Source organism: Sciurus vulgaris (genome assembly GCF_902686455.1).
Source record: "Sciurus vulgaris genome assembly, chromosome: 9".
NCBI classification, from domain to species: domain Eukaryota; kingdom Metazoa; phylum Chordata; class Mammalia; order Rodentia; family Sciuridae; genus Sciurus; species Sciurus vulgaris.
Genome location: NC_136469.1, coordinates 135,951,038 through 135,966,881, shown reverse-complemented (window position 1 = coordinate 135,966,881; position 15,844 = coordinate 135,951,038). Strand labels below are relative to the sequence as shown.

The window sequence follows — 15,844 nt, the reverse complement described above, 5'->3', positions numbered from 1 at the left end:
TACAGTTTTGATTGCAAGAAAAGAGAATTTTAAAAAGTCATTAAACAAGGTGAAAAGCCTTATTGGACACGAATTGGCTCTTAAAGAATATTACAATGATATAAAGCTCAAATAGGTCAGAAACTTATGAAAGTCATTTCCCTTAAATAAAACATGATTTTAAATATTCAAGGGAGAACACTTTGCCAAATGCACTCGGTGTGTTAAGACATCTGAATAACGGCAAGAGAGTTTGCTCATTCCAGAGACATTGTGCTGGGTGACCTGCTCTCTGCATCAGGACCAGGAGCTCTGCATGGCCTCAGCCTGGGCACTGAGTAGCCACACAGCCCTGTGGATCTCCAGACAGAGCCAGACTGACTTCTTCTTTTTTGTCCAACCATGAAGGCCACGTAAACCTGAGCACTGCACACACAAATTAAGAGACCCAGGTGGCACTGGATGCACTGTGTTGGAGTTGCCTGCTCTTCAAACAGAATGTGAACTTCTTAAAGGTCAAGAACAGGCCTTTTCACTGTTTCCTTACCCAAAACCTAGCATGATGAGTCAGGGGCAATGGCTGGGTAGGTGAGTTACAGGGAGGGAGGAGGAGGGGAAAGAAAATGCACAGAGCAATGGATGAATAGAAATAAAAATGGATGAGAGAATGTGTGAGCAGGTAGGTGTGAAAACAGGTAAGACACCTGACCTATGGATGGCTAGATGGACCCACTGATGGACGCTAGGATGAGTGGGTTCATATATGGAAGGACACGTAGATAAAAGGATGCAAAATAGATTAACAAATAACAAATGGATAAAAAGGGAAGGAAGAAATGAATGGCCAGATGGCTGGCTGGAATGTTGGATGGGTGATGGACAGACCGATGGATGAGTGGGTGAACAGATGGATGGATACATGAAGAAGTGGCCTGCTGATTGAAGGAATTACCTAAAGTTCCTGTGCTTACTTCTAGTCCCAAGTTTCCATTTCCCTCCTAAAATATCACATTTACTCTTAAAGGAGCGGCCCATGAACCCTTAACCCCCAAATAATACTCTATACCTTTCTGGTTCTTTCTAGTCAACAGGGAGCAACATGTGGAATGAACATAGCAACAGGGAGTCAGAGAATCCGACCCTCCAGGCCGTGTGACTAAGGCTAGTCACCTTAGCCCCCTGAGACCAGTGTCATTGTTTCTCAAAGTTGATCCAAAGCAGTCAGGTGCCTCTCGAGCAGGCGCCCCCCTCTTCCTTGCCAACAGTACTATGAGTTGATTTCAGGAGCAATTTGCCCAATCCCAGAGGGCAAATCACCACTGGCCTATGTCACAGAATCTCATCACATCTGCCAGTGACCCAGTTCTGGCCCATGAGAAAGAAGGGAAAGTTGAAGTCTTCTGGGGATGAAAAGCAGCAGCCAAATGAGGAGAAAGAACATTTCTTTCCTGCTCTGGGTTTTGTTGTATGAAGTCTGGTGCTTGGAGCTGCACTATCCTCTCTTTTATAACCTTGAGGAGAAAGCCATGAGGTTTTGCCAAGGCTGACCAGACTCTTGGATTCTGATAAGCACGGAAACCACTATTGTTATACAAGACCCCTGAAAAAAACAGGATGCCAGATGTCATTCTACATTAATGTGTTCATTTGAACTTCACCACTATAGGTATTCTATATACCCATCCAAGCATCCACTTATCTATTGATCAGTCCATCCATCCATCAGGTGACCTGTCAATCATCTCTCCTCATCTACACACGCCCACGTCACCATATTCATCAACATCCATCATCACTCATTAGTGGACCAAATTTTTACCCATTCATTACTTCCTTCATTTCCCTTCTGATCAAAATAATGAGACACAGAGTGGGTAAGAAACTCACCCAAGGCAACAGTCAGTAAAAGGCAGAAGCAGGCTTTGAAAGCAGTCAGTGGACATCCATGTAAACACCACCCCATACCACTTTCTCTTGTTTGCAAAGTGTTTTTCTCTTGTTTGCAAAGTGTTCAATTTTGAATGCAGCCAAAATCATACTGAGTTACGCAAAACCTATTTTTCTACTTTGCATGATTATGATGAACGTGACTTGGTGCCAATATATCATGTGATATTCAAAGCCACCATTAAAATATGACTGCAAGACCAATGTGATCCAAAAATATGTATACTCAGAAAAATGAGATTGAGCTCCATGAATGTAGGGCCAATCAAAATGTATATATGCATTCTACTGTCATGTACAACCTAATCAGTACACAAATTTTTTTTTAAAATTTGGCAGCAGCTAAAAAAAGTGCATATTTAGACAAAAAAATATCTACTATTACTCTCAAATGTGCAAGTTAGGAAAAAGAAGATTATGAAGGCTGAACCCCAGAGCAGGTAAGCGGCAGAGCTGGACTGGAAGGAGCCCCCGGTGCCCCTGGCTCTGAGGCTGACTTGCTTGTCTTCCCAGTGCCCTGCCTTCCTGGGAGAGGCTCATTTCTTTGCACAGTCATCAGGGAGACCCAGAGGACTCCTCCGTGATGCTAATGAAACCTGACTTCCAAGCTGAAAATAGTCCAGTGGGCCAGGGAGTGGATTGGAGAGCAGGAGGGGTGTTTGGTACTCTCAGATGTCCCAGGGGCTGGTCTGCTTGGCTCCACCCCAAAAGGTCACCTCAGGTCCCAGCTTGATGATTCAGAAGGACTCATTCTCCCTCAGGAAATGAATACTTCCTGTTTTAGAATCCTCCATCTTCCCTCACCATGAGTCTTTGCAGTCTTGCTGCTCAGAAAGCATTTTCTGCACCCATCGGGAGGGTCCTCAATTCCGGGAGCCCGGCCCGGGCCCATGGAAGGTGCAGGGGTGCAGTAGAGCGGGGAGCAAGACAACGGAGAGCCCAGGGGGTTGAGCAGTTGGGAATCAGACTTGGAACCTGGAAAGCTCCAGAGATTAGCTGGTCTCACACCTTCAGTTTCAGACGGTGGATGCAAGACTGAGCTGTCCTCTGATCACAACTACCACCCGTTCCCACACAGGCACTGTGACATTGGAGTTCATGTAATCCTTACAGAGAGCAGAGCCACAAGTGATAACCCGAAGAGAAACAAAGGGTCAAGGTCACAGAGCCAGGAAGTGGCAGTGGCAAGCCCTGCAGGCAGCCCAACCAGCGTGTCTGATCCCCAGACCACGGCTCTTCCCACAGCCCCTTGCTCTCAGGAGCCCAGAGGAAGAAATAGACACCCAGGAGCTAGGAGGGGACAGTCCAGAAGAACACTGAGGATGGAGGAGAGACCCAGAGGCAGGCTGACAGGGCCTATGGCCCAGAGAAAATGCAAACCGAGTCGTGCTGAGTGGGAGGGAGGTCCCGAGCTTTATGGGGTTTTCCCAGGGATCTGGTAAGTTCTGCTAAGTCCCACTGTTCAGTGAGATCAGAGGAGCACCCCCTCCAGGTCACAGGAGCGGGGATGTGACCCGCTGATTTCTCTTCGGCATACACAACCATCGGTCTGTTTTTCTCTGGTAGTCAGTTTTCTTCACGATTCTTAAAGAGTTTTCATTCTTTGAGACAAGAATGGGAAATATAAGGGAAAAAAAGAAATTCTGAACAGAAATCTAAGTGTCACGATGTTCAGACAGTACTGCTAGACCTTAGCTGTGTGGGGGGACACTGTGTGACCCCAGCTACGCACTGGGGACATTTTTGTTGATATTGGGAAACAATCTACCAAGGAGTTCCTTCCCCACAGAGACACCAAGCCAAGCAATGTACCCCAGCCAACTGCCCGCCCCGTGCAGGTTTAGCACAGAGGGAGCAGGTCCAGGTGACAGAACCAGGGGTGAGCTTCCAGCTACTGCTCCTCCACGCCAGGTGGTAAGATTAGTAAGCCTCATCTTGCCAACCTTACCACAATAAAATAATAAAGGTCAAAAAATAATAAAGTAAGTCAAATAGAAGCAGCAAACAAATGTGAATTTCAATACTTACCAGGAAAGAACGAATAGGAAGGGAACACAGAGTCACAAGAGCCTGTTTTGCCCCAGGAACTTCATGTCCTCCCCTTGGGCCAGTAGTCAGATGTGGGACATGCCCAACCACCACCTCCTGACCCTGAGCAGGTGGGAAACAGAAAGTTCTAGGTCACTACGTGAGAATTTGTGAGCACTCAATTAATGATAGCTTTCTTCTCTTCCATTTCATTTATGAGCTCATCCTGAAGAAAACCTGAACCATGGTCATAAAAATTCTTCAGAGTTAAGGCATCTTTTGAAGCTCCTCGGTGCTTTCTAAGCACATACCACACTCCCTTTTCTGGACTTCACATAATTAATGATTTAGTAGATAAAAGACCTCTTCCCTTTCTGTCCCTTGTTCCACCTCTTACTTCCATCTGAGATTCAGTCACTCGCCAATTGATGGCAGTGGTCACTGGGTGAAGCTGATCTGTGAGAATCTCAAGCCCTGAGGACTTGGTCTCTCTTGTCCTCCTCACCGTCACCAGAAAGAGGGGTAAGATCATTGTAGATACCTCAGAGTCGAGTCAGGCAGTATGTCTGTCAGTAATTTCACATGTCTTCAAGGTTCATGCATATTGTCATATGTGGCATGATTTACCCTTTTTTAAGGCTAAATAATATTCTATTATGTATAGACCATGTTTCTTTATCCATTCATCTGGGAACAGACTTTCAGGTTGTTTGCACATCTTAGCTGTTATAAATGGTGCTACGATAAACATTAGGAAGCTAAGAGCTCTTGAAGGGATCCTGATGTCAGTTCTTCTGAATGAATACCCAGATGTGGGGTCACTGGATCATACAGTCATTCTGATTTTAATTTTTCAAGAAACCTCTATTCTGTTTCCCTGGCCACTGCACCATTTTACACTTCCAACATCAGTGTGCAAGGATTCCGATTGCTCCAAATCCTCACCAGCCCTGTGCATTGTCTTTCATAAGAGTCCTTTAGATACATGAGTTCTTTGGTCCTTAGGAGAACCCTTTGAAAGAAACTTAAAATTCTCCAAACAGTTTTTGGACACTGCCATATGTGGACACAGGGCTTGGGCATAGGGCTGTAATGGCAGCCAAAGCAGACAGGCTCTGTCACCTTGGAGAGTTTTCCCTTCTGATGTGGGAGAGGACATCAAGTAGCCACGAGGTGAACATAAAAGGGCCAGGAGCAGGTGTCAGGGGTTGTCTGAGAGGGGAGGGATGGGGAGAGCAACCTGGCTGAGGGAACCGTGGGTGTCTCAGTCCCTGGCTGACACGGAGGGGGACGCCTGAGGACACGAGAATGGCTAAGTGCAAAGAAAGAAAGGTAGGAAATGGTTAGTACGTCCACTTTCCAGAGGGTCTGGGCTGGAGACGTAGACTTTGGCAGCGTGGCTACATCAAGACCCCGACAGGGATCTGGGAGTCTGTAAGTCCATTTGCAATCTCACTCTAAAAAATGTGCATCTGCATAGACTTCATCAATAATAAGTCTAGCATTTTGTTCTCCATCCGCTGATGCCCTTAGCTCTTTCTCAGTTGCTGCAAAACCGTGACAGGGGAGAGGGATTTTCACTGTGGACCCAATTACAGACCCTGATGCTGCTGTGGCTCCTCATCTCCCACTTTCCAGCACAATGCCTGACACGTGGCAAGCAGTCATGTGGGAATGAGGAATATTATCTGACATTTACTGAATGTCCGTCACACGGGAGTCCCTGTTCTGACCACTTCACGTGATCGGGTGGTTTTTTGCTTTGTTTTTCTCATCCTTATAACAACCCCTCTGGGCTGATTTCAATATCATCTCATCCTCATGGTACAGAGCAGGAGAGGGAGGTGCAGAGTTTTCATAATTTGCCCAAAGCCACAGCCAGAGGAAGTGGCAAAGGTGGACTTGAACCTCGTCAGCACAGCTCCACTGAAAGCAGCCATAGCCCTAGACTCCAAAGCTCCTGGTTCCAGAAGACATTACCAATATTGTTTCCCTTCATGGCAGTGCAAAGAACCTGTGAGCATGCGCGAGGAGCAGAAATCCCTGAATCACAAACTCTATGACTTAGTAATTAAGCGTGAGGGTGGAGCATCCGGTCATCTAATGTAAATTTTGTTTTCATTCCTTGCATTGGGAAAAACATGGTGGTAGAGAGAGTAATCCCTGCTTTACATTCACGTATTTAAAATGTATAGGTAGCTATAATGGGAAGTTGGAAGACACCTATAATTACCCCCACATGAGGATAAAGAGAGGAACAGAGGTGGCTTGCTGAGAGGCTCCTTGGTTCTGCTCCTTTGGGAGACTGCATGCTTGGGGTCACACCCAAAGCCTGTCCTACACAAAGGCACATCCACTCTGAGAACAAATCTAACTATGGCCTGATCACCTCAGACAAGAGCACATGATGCCTGTTTCATAAGAGATCAGGACAAACTGGTCAGCATAACTTGTCTCCTTGATCTTCCAGAACTTTCCCTCTTCAAAACTTATTCATTCATACCAAATAAATAAATCTGTTCAAATAAATCTTCTGAACAGATCTAGCATAGTGGGTATAACTGTTTTATTGCCAGATTTAAAGAATTAAAGAGCATCTAGAATTGTTTTGGCTCAGGATCACAATATTAAAACAACTCCTTTAATGAGTTTCTACTCTGTACCTGGTAGAGTACAAACAATGTACAGAGTGGAAACATTAAATACATTCATCTGATTTTATAGCAATATGACTACTAACAATAATGACATGCAGGATAATATTTATTCTAATTAAATGGTGAGGAAACCAAATCTCTGGAAGATCTAGTGAATTGCTTAGATTTGCACAGCAAAGCCAGGATGCCTGCCCACATCCTTTCCAGATGCTGTGTCCTTCTACCCTAAGCTCTGTGGTCCAGTCAAGAACTTGTATCCTGATTAAACGATTCCGGTTCACCAGAGTAAACTTGCAGTTGCTAAAACAGTAAGTTGCAATGATTCGGCTTCAGATAAACCTCATAATCCACAGTCTTATCACTGCCTAGCATTTGGCATAGTGACTAAAAGACCAGTCACATCGTTTCACCATTAAACATCATCTAGTAATATCTGGGCTGTCTATTTTCCAAGAATGAGGCTGCAGTCAAATCCTCCTTATAATCAAAGAAGACTCAGCTCCACTAGGTCTTCTTGCCATTAATCCCTTGTAGCTTCCACAGTCAGCAAGCCAGGAGAACACAGCCCTGGCTGATGGACTTTCAGCTAATGAAGCATTGAATAACTGAGAGTTCATTGTACATGAAAAGCAGAGGGAGAAAATTGGTACGCTTCAGCAATGCTGCTGAGAACAGAAGAGCAGGGTGGTAAAACCGATCAAAGTGCTAACTCCACAAGCACTAGGCCCAAGGAATCCCTGTGAGAAGTTACACACCTGTACCTGTAACTTACACACATATATGGAATCACACTTGCATCAAGATATTCATTGTAGCATCGTTTGTAAGAACAGAGGTTGGAAGTCATTAAAATCTCCATCAGTTGGGGTTAGGTTAAATAAGACACAATAAAAGTGAACCTTGGAGCCAGTGTTGTCTCATAATGCAGGTTGTCACTTCATTTTAATTAAATGACATGGCCTGTGTATGATAGTCCCATTCCTAGGAGGCTAAAGGCAGCACCCTGTAATCAAATATACTCCTACTTTCTGAACCTTGATTATGAACAAAAGTTTATCATGATTTAGTAGAAGCAGTGGTGAAACACTTTTTCTGCTTGTATCTACATACCGTAGAGGACACCTTTCTAGATATATATACCATTCAACCAAGCATGGAAATACACTGATTTTTGTAAACCACACATAGGCATTCATGTATCACTGTATGCTATGTAAATGTTGCCTCTAACTTCTTTTTTTTTTTTTTGCGGTGCTGGGGATTTGAACCCAGGGCCTTGTGCTTGTGAGGCAAGCACTCTACCAACTGAGCTATCTCCCCAGCCTCTATGTAAATATTAATAAAATAATTTCTAAATATTATAAAAAGATGGAAAACCAAACAACGTGAAAATTATCTTATCAGTTGCAAATAGCTTTATTACCAGTTGAATTTAGGTGTCAAAATTTAGAGGGCATAACTTAGTTTTCAGGGATTTGGGGACCTTCAATCTCAAGTGCAGGATCGTAGCCCTGCATATTTATGCAGCAGGGGAATATTGTAATCCAGCTGAGCAGAGAAAGGCCAGGAAGGAGCTCTGGGAAAGGGCTCAGGAGGAGAGGAGAGGAGGCAGGAGGCAGGCAGGTGCTACTCTTGTGGGCATCTGGGCGTTTGCAGTCTGTCCAGGAGAGAGAAGGCAGGGAGGTTTGCCAGCAGGGCAGGAGTGGGGGCTTCTTTCTGTGAGGGTGGAGAGGAGGGTAGGACATGGTCAGATGCTTCAGCCTCTCAGACACCTGTTCCATGTTCCAAGTCATGGGTTATAACGGGATCACAGAGGAGAGAGTAGCCTGCCTTATTTTAACTTAACATGTGGGAAGAGAGGAGAGAAAATGAGAACAGTTAAAAGCAATATTCTGTGCTATGAGAAAGAGTAAGTGTCTGGGAACCCCGGTTGGGAATCTCAGCTCTGCCCCCCGCAGTTCTACAACCTCTGGTTATTCTCTTAACATTCCTGCGCTTCACTTTCTCAATTCCAAAATGGCTCAATACAACCTAATTTGTAAGAACAAGGTGGAAAGTAAATGATAGAATTGTAGCCACTTAGCCAAGCACTCAGCTCAATAGCTGTTATTTTCAATCCTCCTCTATTATATGAAAACAAGGAAGGATAAATACCTGAGCACATATAGAAAAATAAGAATACTGGAATTTACGATGCACTAGTTTTGTAATTAAACCTTGTCCCACCATACACAGGTCTGGTTTTAGTTTGGCTAAGGTAACTGATTCATGGAGGGACAGAATCAACTCCCTCCGGGGAGGAATAGATGACCTCTGCTGTGTGCAGAGAACCATCATCCCCAGAAGTAACACTTCCTCTGAGCCTTGCCATTGAAAGTGAATCTTCCTTCCAAAATTCTAACCAGACAAACTTAATATGTCAAGATTTTTCCAAGTGTTCAGAAAAACAAATTGCGACTGTGACATCCTGCTCCACCTTCCAATTCCGTTTCCTGCCTGAGCCAGGCAAAAGGGCAGGAGGATTAATGAAAACTCTTGCCCTGACACAGCTGGAGCAGGTAAGTAAAATGCGGAGCGCATCCCAGAGCTGGTCCTAGCCCTACTGGGCTGGCGCTGCACTCCGTGTTGATTTTGTGCTACCTGTTTTTCCACTTACCTGTCCCATTGGTCTCTGCTCTTTTTGCCCTCAATTGAGTCTGAGAGAATTAGTTTCTTTGCAAAAGAGAATCACAAAACAGTTGGGAAGAGATTAAATCACTCTGCACTTGCACAGTTGAGTTTCTTTTCAGTCTGAGAGCTGGCCCCGGTCCCCCATGGTGCGAGTCGTAGCTGGCCTGAGCACGGAGCTGCATTCCATGAGGCCAGAGTGCCCGACCTCTTGCAAGATAGATGGACCAACTGGACTGGTTTTGAAACCCTCCTGGCCTGAGGATGTGATGTGTCACCAAGCTCACTTCATGTTCCACATGCGATTCTTACCTTACCTTCCTTGGGTTAGGGTCTTTCCCCAGGAGGGACATCCTCAGGGGCTGCCACAGCAAGGTCCATTTTTAGAACTTTGAAAGATCTGGGCACTGATGCTTTCAGAGGCCCCTGATATGAAAATAAAAATCTCTGCATTCCATATTAACTATAATTGTTTCATTTGCCAAAGTGTGAAAAATTATAAAAATAATTCTGCATTGGTTTTACTGTTGATTACTGACTTTCTTCTTATGAAGCTTTGTTTCATATTATATTATCTAAATATATAATATAATATATTTGTTTCATATTTATATTACATAAATGATAAATGTGTGGGCATGTGTTGAGATGCAGTAGACCAGTTGATACAATCTCAAATTTTAAACTTTAACTTATCATTTACTTTTTTAAATTGCCATATTCATTTTTCTCTTAGAAGCTGCAATTTTTTTTAGCTATGAGACAATTTGTATTTTAGCCCATAGAAAAGTACTGGCCCCAGGCCCTCTGTGTCAGTTGTCTAATGGATAAGGGTCAGAACACAGCCCCTTCGACCCAGTGTGTTGGAGGGAAGTGTGTGTTCATGCAGATGTGCCCAGGGGCTGTGGCTGTCTGCAGAAGGAGCTTCCTACTGTGGGCACAACACTTGGGTGGACAGAGGCCTGAACATTACAGGGTCCCCAGACACTTCCTCTCCCTGTTGCATTCTCTATCAGAGACCTTTTCTAGTTGCTCTGTTTCAGGCGGAGGCCTCTGAAACAAAGCAACTCAAACCCTGCTACCTGCATTCTTCTCTCCTTCAAAAAACATCAGCCCCAAACGCCGCTTCATGGTAGACTTAAGATGTTCCTTTAAATAGGGCTGCAATGTAAAGGTTCATGCAGAACTTCAGACTTAGAATGCCATTTTCTAGAGCTCTCAGCCATGAAATTTTGCTCCAGGCAATTTCAACACACGAAGTCTGAGCAGAAAGATGAATGTTGTGTGCATTTACTGTACCTCAAAACCAGAAGCATTTTCAATACAAGGGCTTTGCACATGAAAGCTAGCCAAAAACTGTTCTCCCACAAGATTCTTATTCAAATTGGGTCTCATGGAACAGTCTGGAATGTTTGATCTAGTCTGCTTTTTCATGAGAAGAAAACTGACTTTGTTGAAAATCTAATATGTATGAGGCACTGTGCTGTTTTTTTGCATTCATTGAACATTTTTCAATCTTGTGATGTACTTCTTAATATTATGACGGAAAAGAAGAGTAAATAGCATTGATCCCATTTTACAGATAGGGAAGCTGGGGTTCAGAAAGGTTAAAAAACTTGACCAGAATCAAACATTAAAACTAGTGAAAGCCAGCATTTGAATTAATTATACAGAAATTAATTACACCCAGCTGCCTCTAGATCTAACAAAGAAAACCAAGAGATTAAAAGGAAATGTGTAAGGAATACTGTAGCCGCGGGTTCTGTCAGTTCTGGGAGGGTCCAGACAGCTAGACTCAAAGGTGCACTGGAGGTGCAGGTGCGTGATCCAGTCCCTGTGCCCTCCTGGTTCCCATCCTTTGTGCAGGGTTTTCTGTAAGTCTCCACTGCAGATGAGCTTCTCAACCTCTTCCCTGTCTGTTCTCACCTTAACATCTGAGTCCCAGATTTGTGCAGCCCCACTGCGGTGGCCTCCTTGACTCTCGGGCCTTCCCTGCCCCTCCCTCATGTCTGTCTTACGTAACAACCTTGGCTCAGTCTCCCGCAGACATTTCACTAGGGCCCTCTGGTGGCCTGCGATGTGCCCCTTCACCGTCTGGGTCCTTGTCCAAGCCTGGGAGTACAAAGGGCAGAAGTCTGCAGCTGTTAAGCCCCTTCAGGAATTCTTTCCCTGCAGATGCCCCAAGGTCATCCAAGGTCATCCGAGGTCACACCCTCCCCACCAGGCCCATCTCCATTGATGGATTAATGTGAGATTATAGAAAACATCCAGCCGTTTTGGCCTACCTCAGGACAACTCTGGAGGTTTACCCCAGCTCCAGGGTCTCTGTGGGGTTGGACAGGCGGTCAGGCCTGTGTCCCAGCTCAGCCTCTCCACCCACCCAGTCCTAGTACTTCTTCTACCTTCCGCAGGTCTGTATTCCAAGGAAACTCTTTAATAAACATTTGCCTGTTAAACTGTTTTTCTGAGTTGGTTTCTCAGATACCCAACATACAATGCCTCTCAACAGGAGGGAGGGAGGGAAGAAACAAGGGAGGAGGGAAGAGAGGAAGGAAGGAGAGGAGGGATCTTCCATCCTATTCCAAAGTCCCACTGTGGTATTATTTCCAGTGAAATTTGAACATTTGGTCAAGTACATGTTCTGTGATGAGAACCTTAACTTCCATGCTTAGGAATACCATTATTCATAGATTAAAATATAACATTGTGAAGAGTGTCTGTGAGCTTAGTGATTTTGCCCACAAGGCCCACCAGCTACCTGACTAAAGCTGAATGTGGCCTTCCCAGCTCTAGACCCATGTACCTGGTGGGCCCTTTAACACAAACCGCCAGGCTTTACTTAAGAATCATTGGGCCCTGCACTGGGAGGTATAGAACATTAAAAGTTTTTCACTAAACAACTGCCTTAAGCAAAATTATTCACTCCTGCAGTACTAAATACTTACACTACAGTCAACCATTTGCATCTGATTGCCACCCAAAAACATTTAGCCAGGCATGGCAGAGCAGAGTCTGTGCAGACTGCATTGCTCTGCCATTGGCACTGACCAAGTCTGCTGGTCGCTCTCTCCATCCTCACACTGCCACGCAAATCTGCCCTGGCACAGCCTCCCCTGGTCTCAGGCTCCTACCCCCAGTCCTTGCTGCACGTGTTCTCCTGGTTTGGTTTACAAATCATCTCAAACAATTGGCTTAGTTAGCTGGGTCCTAACAATGCTAGACGAATACCACCCACGATTGCTCCTCTGCCTGTGAATGGCTGTTCTCTTTGCCTGGTCCTGCAGTCCATTGTGTATGTCTCTCTAATAGAAGTACTCTGGACCCCAAGAGCTGTCCTGCTCGTTGTGCCACACTCTTGGCTTCTGCACATGTTTCCTTCATGTTGTTCTTCAGATTCACTGCTGGGGGTCTGTGCTAATAATAGCTCCTTTATAGATGGAAACAGCTGTCATGACACTTCCTGAGTATCAGCATTTGCATCCTGTGGCTCCAGGAGTTTAGGGATTCTGGTATTTAGGAATGTCACACTCACAGTCTCATCGGAGACCCTGGTTTGCTGTTCACACTGACCATCCCTTCTTTAGATCTTCCCATTTCTCAGCATGAATTTTCTCTTCATGGGACAGTAAGACTCCTGCCTTTAGTTCTCATGCATTTCTACTCAATTTAAATTTGATCTTATTGAGGTCTTTAAAAGGACCCAACAGCTGGGCATGGTGGCACACACCAGCTATCCCATGATGTGGGAGGCTGGGGCAGAAGGGTCACAAGTTCAAAGCCAGCCTTAGCAATTTAGCAAGGCCCTAAGCAAACTTAGTAAGAGCCTGTCTCAAAATAAAAATAAAAAAAATTTAAAAAGGCTGGTGATGTGGCTCAGTAGTTAAACACCCCTACGTTAAATCCCTAATACCTGTCCCCCAATAAAAGGACCCAGTAAATAGTCACCCTGATTAAGTTCCAAACCAATTTGGACTAAAAAAAAAAAAAAAAAAAAAAAGAGTCAGGCAGACTGTGCCAAACTGTGCCGTTGAGCTTACATGAGAGGATCTGCCTTGCACTGAATCCCAGAACCAGCCTGAAGATTTCACCAGTCACAGCACTGTCAGGGCACACCTGATTCCACGGGAGCTGCGTGGAGTACAAGTCCCCCGAGATAGTCCCTAAGAGGAAGAGAAGCTCCCAAGCAGGTCCGTTCCTCCTTCTAACTCTCAAATGGTCTGGTTATTCCTCTCTTCCTGGGGGAGGCTGGGAATAAATCAGCAATGGATGCTTCTCTAGATGTACACGCCTTAGTCAACTTTGTGTAGTCGTGACCGAAAAGCCTGACAAGAACACCTTAGAAAAGGAAAGTTTTATATGGGCTCATGATTTCAGAGATCTTGGTCCACAGACAGCTGACTCCTTTGTTCTGGGCCCAAAGTGAGGCAGCACATCAGGGATCAAGGGTGTGGCTGAGGAAAGCTGTTTCCCGCATGGCAGCCCGAAGCAGAGAGAGAGGGAGAAAGAAGCAGTCACAGGGCAGATGCACCCTTCCAGGGCACACCCCAAGTGACCACCTCCTCCAGCCATGCCCCACCTGCCCACTGTGGCTACCCAGTCAGTGCATTGAAACTAGGGTGGAGTTACTAGGTCAGACCTCTCACAATCCAATCATTGCACCTCTGAATGTCCCTGCTTTAATAGGAACTTTGGGGACACCTCACATCCACACCATAACAAACCAAAAACACCAAGAGTGGCTACCACGAGCGTGAGCCTTTCCAGATGCATCCTCCCTCCCAGGCACTATTAAACCCATTGCACATTTTAACCCATTCAATTCCCCTAACAACCTGCTGAGTAGGAACCACGGCGAACCTCTGTTTCAACAGATGAGAAACTAAAGCAAAGAGTGTTCCTGGGCTCATGACGCCAGGCAGGACGGAGTCAGGTTTTGAATAAGTCAAGGCCCAGAACCAAGGCTCGTAACTGCCAAACCCGGTGGGTTCAAAATTTCCCATGGCTGCAATATTGCTCTTCCCACATGCTTCCCTTTCTGTGGCCAGTTCTGCCTACAGAGAGGCCTAGGCACAAGCTCCAGTTCCTCCCAGGTCTCCCCATTGAAGGAGCTTCCTGGCATTCCCTTGTCTTAGGGGGCCTGCAGGGATCTGGAGCAACACCAATGGCCTTCACCTTCAAGCCTGCTGTGCAACAGCCAGAAAGTCAGCCTTTGTTCAAGTGTGGACAGAAAACCAAGCCATGCAAGGGCAAAGCCACTGGGAGACGAGGTCTGATGTATGCCGACGTGTTATTAGATAACTTCAAGTAATGAAATGAGGTAGGAAAAAAGGGCTCAAATCAAGTCTAGTGTGTATCTGCAGCCATCCGTTATCTAGCACCTTGCAGTGTTAGTATGAGCGTGTGCTGTGTACTCGGCACGGTTCTAAGCCCCGCAGAGAGGGAGCTGAAAACAAAACAAACAAGCAAACAAAACCATCCTGCTCCCAGGGACATTACTGCCTCGTCAGGAAGCCCAACCTTAATTCTATGATCACAGACGCACCCTGCAGCGCATTGGAGTAAGAATTTGGAAGCAAACAGAAGGTGCTATGTGAATGAAGGATAAGGGAGGTGAGCTTGTCTCGGGTCAAGAAAACCTTCCAGGGCAACCATTTAGCCACTAGTTGAAAGACGGGTACCAGTCATGGGTTATGATTGGTTTGAGCAGGGGACACAGTCCAGGTGGAGGGAAGGGAATGGACAATGTCTCCAAGACAGGAGGCCCAGTGAAATCAACTGACAGCTCCTGTAACTGGTGCCAAGAGGAGGTGGAATTAAACAAGACTTGAGAGGTATCAGGCCATGGGGGGATTGGGGATTTACAATCAAAATAGGGGAAGCTTTGGCTCTCTGGCCATTCATTCACTGACTCATCCATTCAATGACACTTCTGCAAAGCATACAAGGAGCCGGGATCTGTGTTGAATTCCATGGATGTAGCAAAGATGCTGTGTTAGTCAGCACCCTGCTGCTGTAACAAATGCCTGAGATAATCAACATATGAAGAGTCTAGGTTTATTTTGGCTCATGGGTTTCTGAAGTTCCAGTTCATCATCAGTTGATTCTGTTGCTTTGGGCCCGAGGTGAGGCAGAACAGAAATCAGGGAGCACAGCATGGAGCAAAACCTCATGGTGGGGAAGCAAAAGAGAGGCAGAGGAAGAGGCTGAGGACCTACTATCACCTTCAAGGACACATCCCCAATGATCTATGATCTTCCACTGAGCCCCACCTCCTCCCAATAGCACCAAGATGGGAAATAAGGCTCTAACACATGAGCCTTTGGGGAACATTTACGATCCACCCCACAGCAATGAGTAAGACAGATCCCCCTCTATCCTCAATTTGTCAGCTGGGAGACATAGGACAAGGAATAATTGTATTTTATTGTGGTGAAGCAGGCTCATGCCAAGTACTAAGAGAACACAAGATGGAATTATAACATGTACTAAGGGACATCATGAAGAATGTAAGGAACCCAGTCAGGCTATTCCCTGCAAAGGGAAGGACATGGACACAAAGAGCCTTG

At 45.5% G+C, this 15,844-nt stretch overlaps 2 long non-coding RNA genes across 3 annotated transcripts in view; one reads left to right on the top strand and one right to left on the bottom strand.

The window, feature by feature from the left end:
- Window positions 1–3,447: 3,447 nt before the first annotated feature.
- Window positions 3,448–9,675, bottom strand: LOC306669599. Its single transcript, XR_013766167.1, has 3 exons — window positions 9,268–9,675; window positions 3,955–4,077; window positions 3,448–3,527 (listed from the first exon to the last, which is right to left on the bottom strand). It is a non-coding gene; the product is annotated as an uncharacterized lncRNA (long non-coding RNA).
- LOC306669598 overlaps window positions 8,941–15,844 on the top strand; it is a 22,535-nt gene continuing 15,631 nt past the window's right edge. For both annotated transcript variants that reach the window (XR_013766165.1, XR_013766166.1), the window contains exon 1: window positions 8,941–9,169. This is a non-coding gene — a long non-coding RNA (uncharacterized lncRNA). The remainder of the gene's footprint in view (window positions 9,170–15,844) is intronic.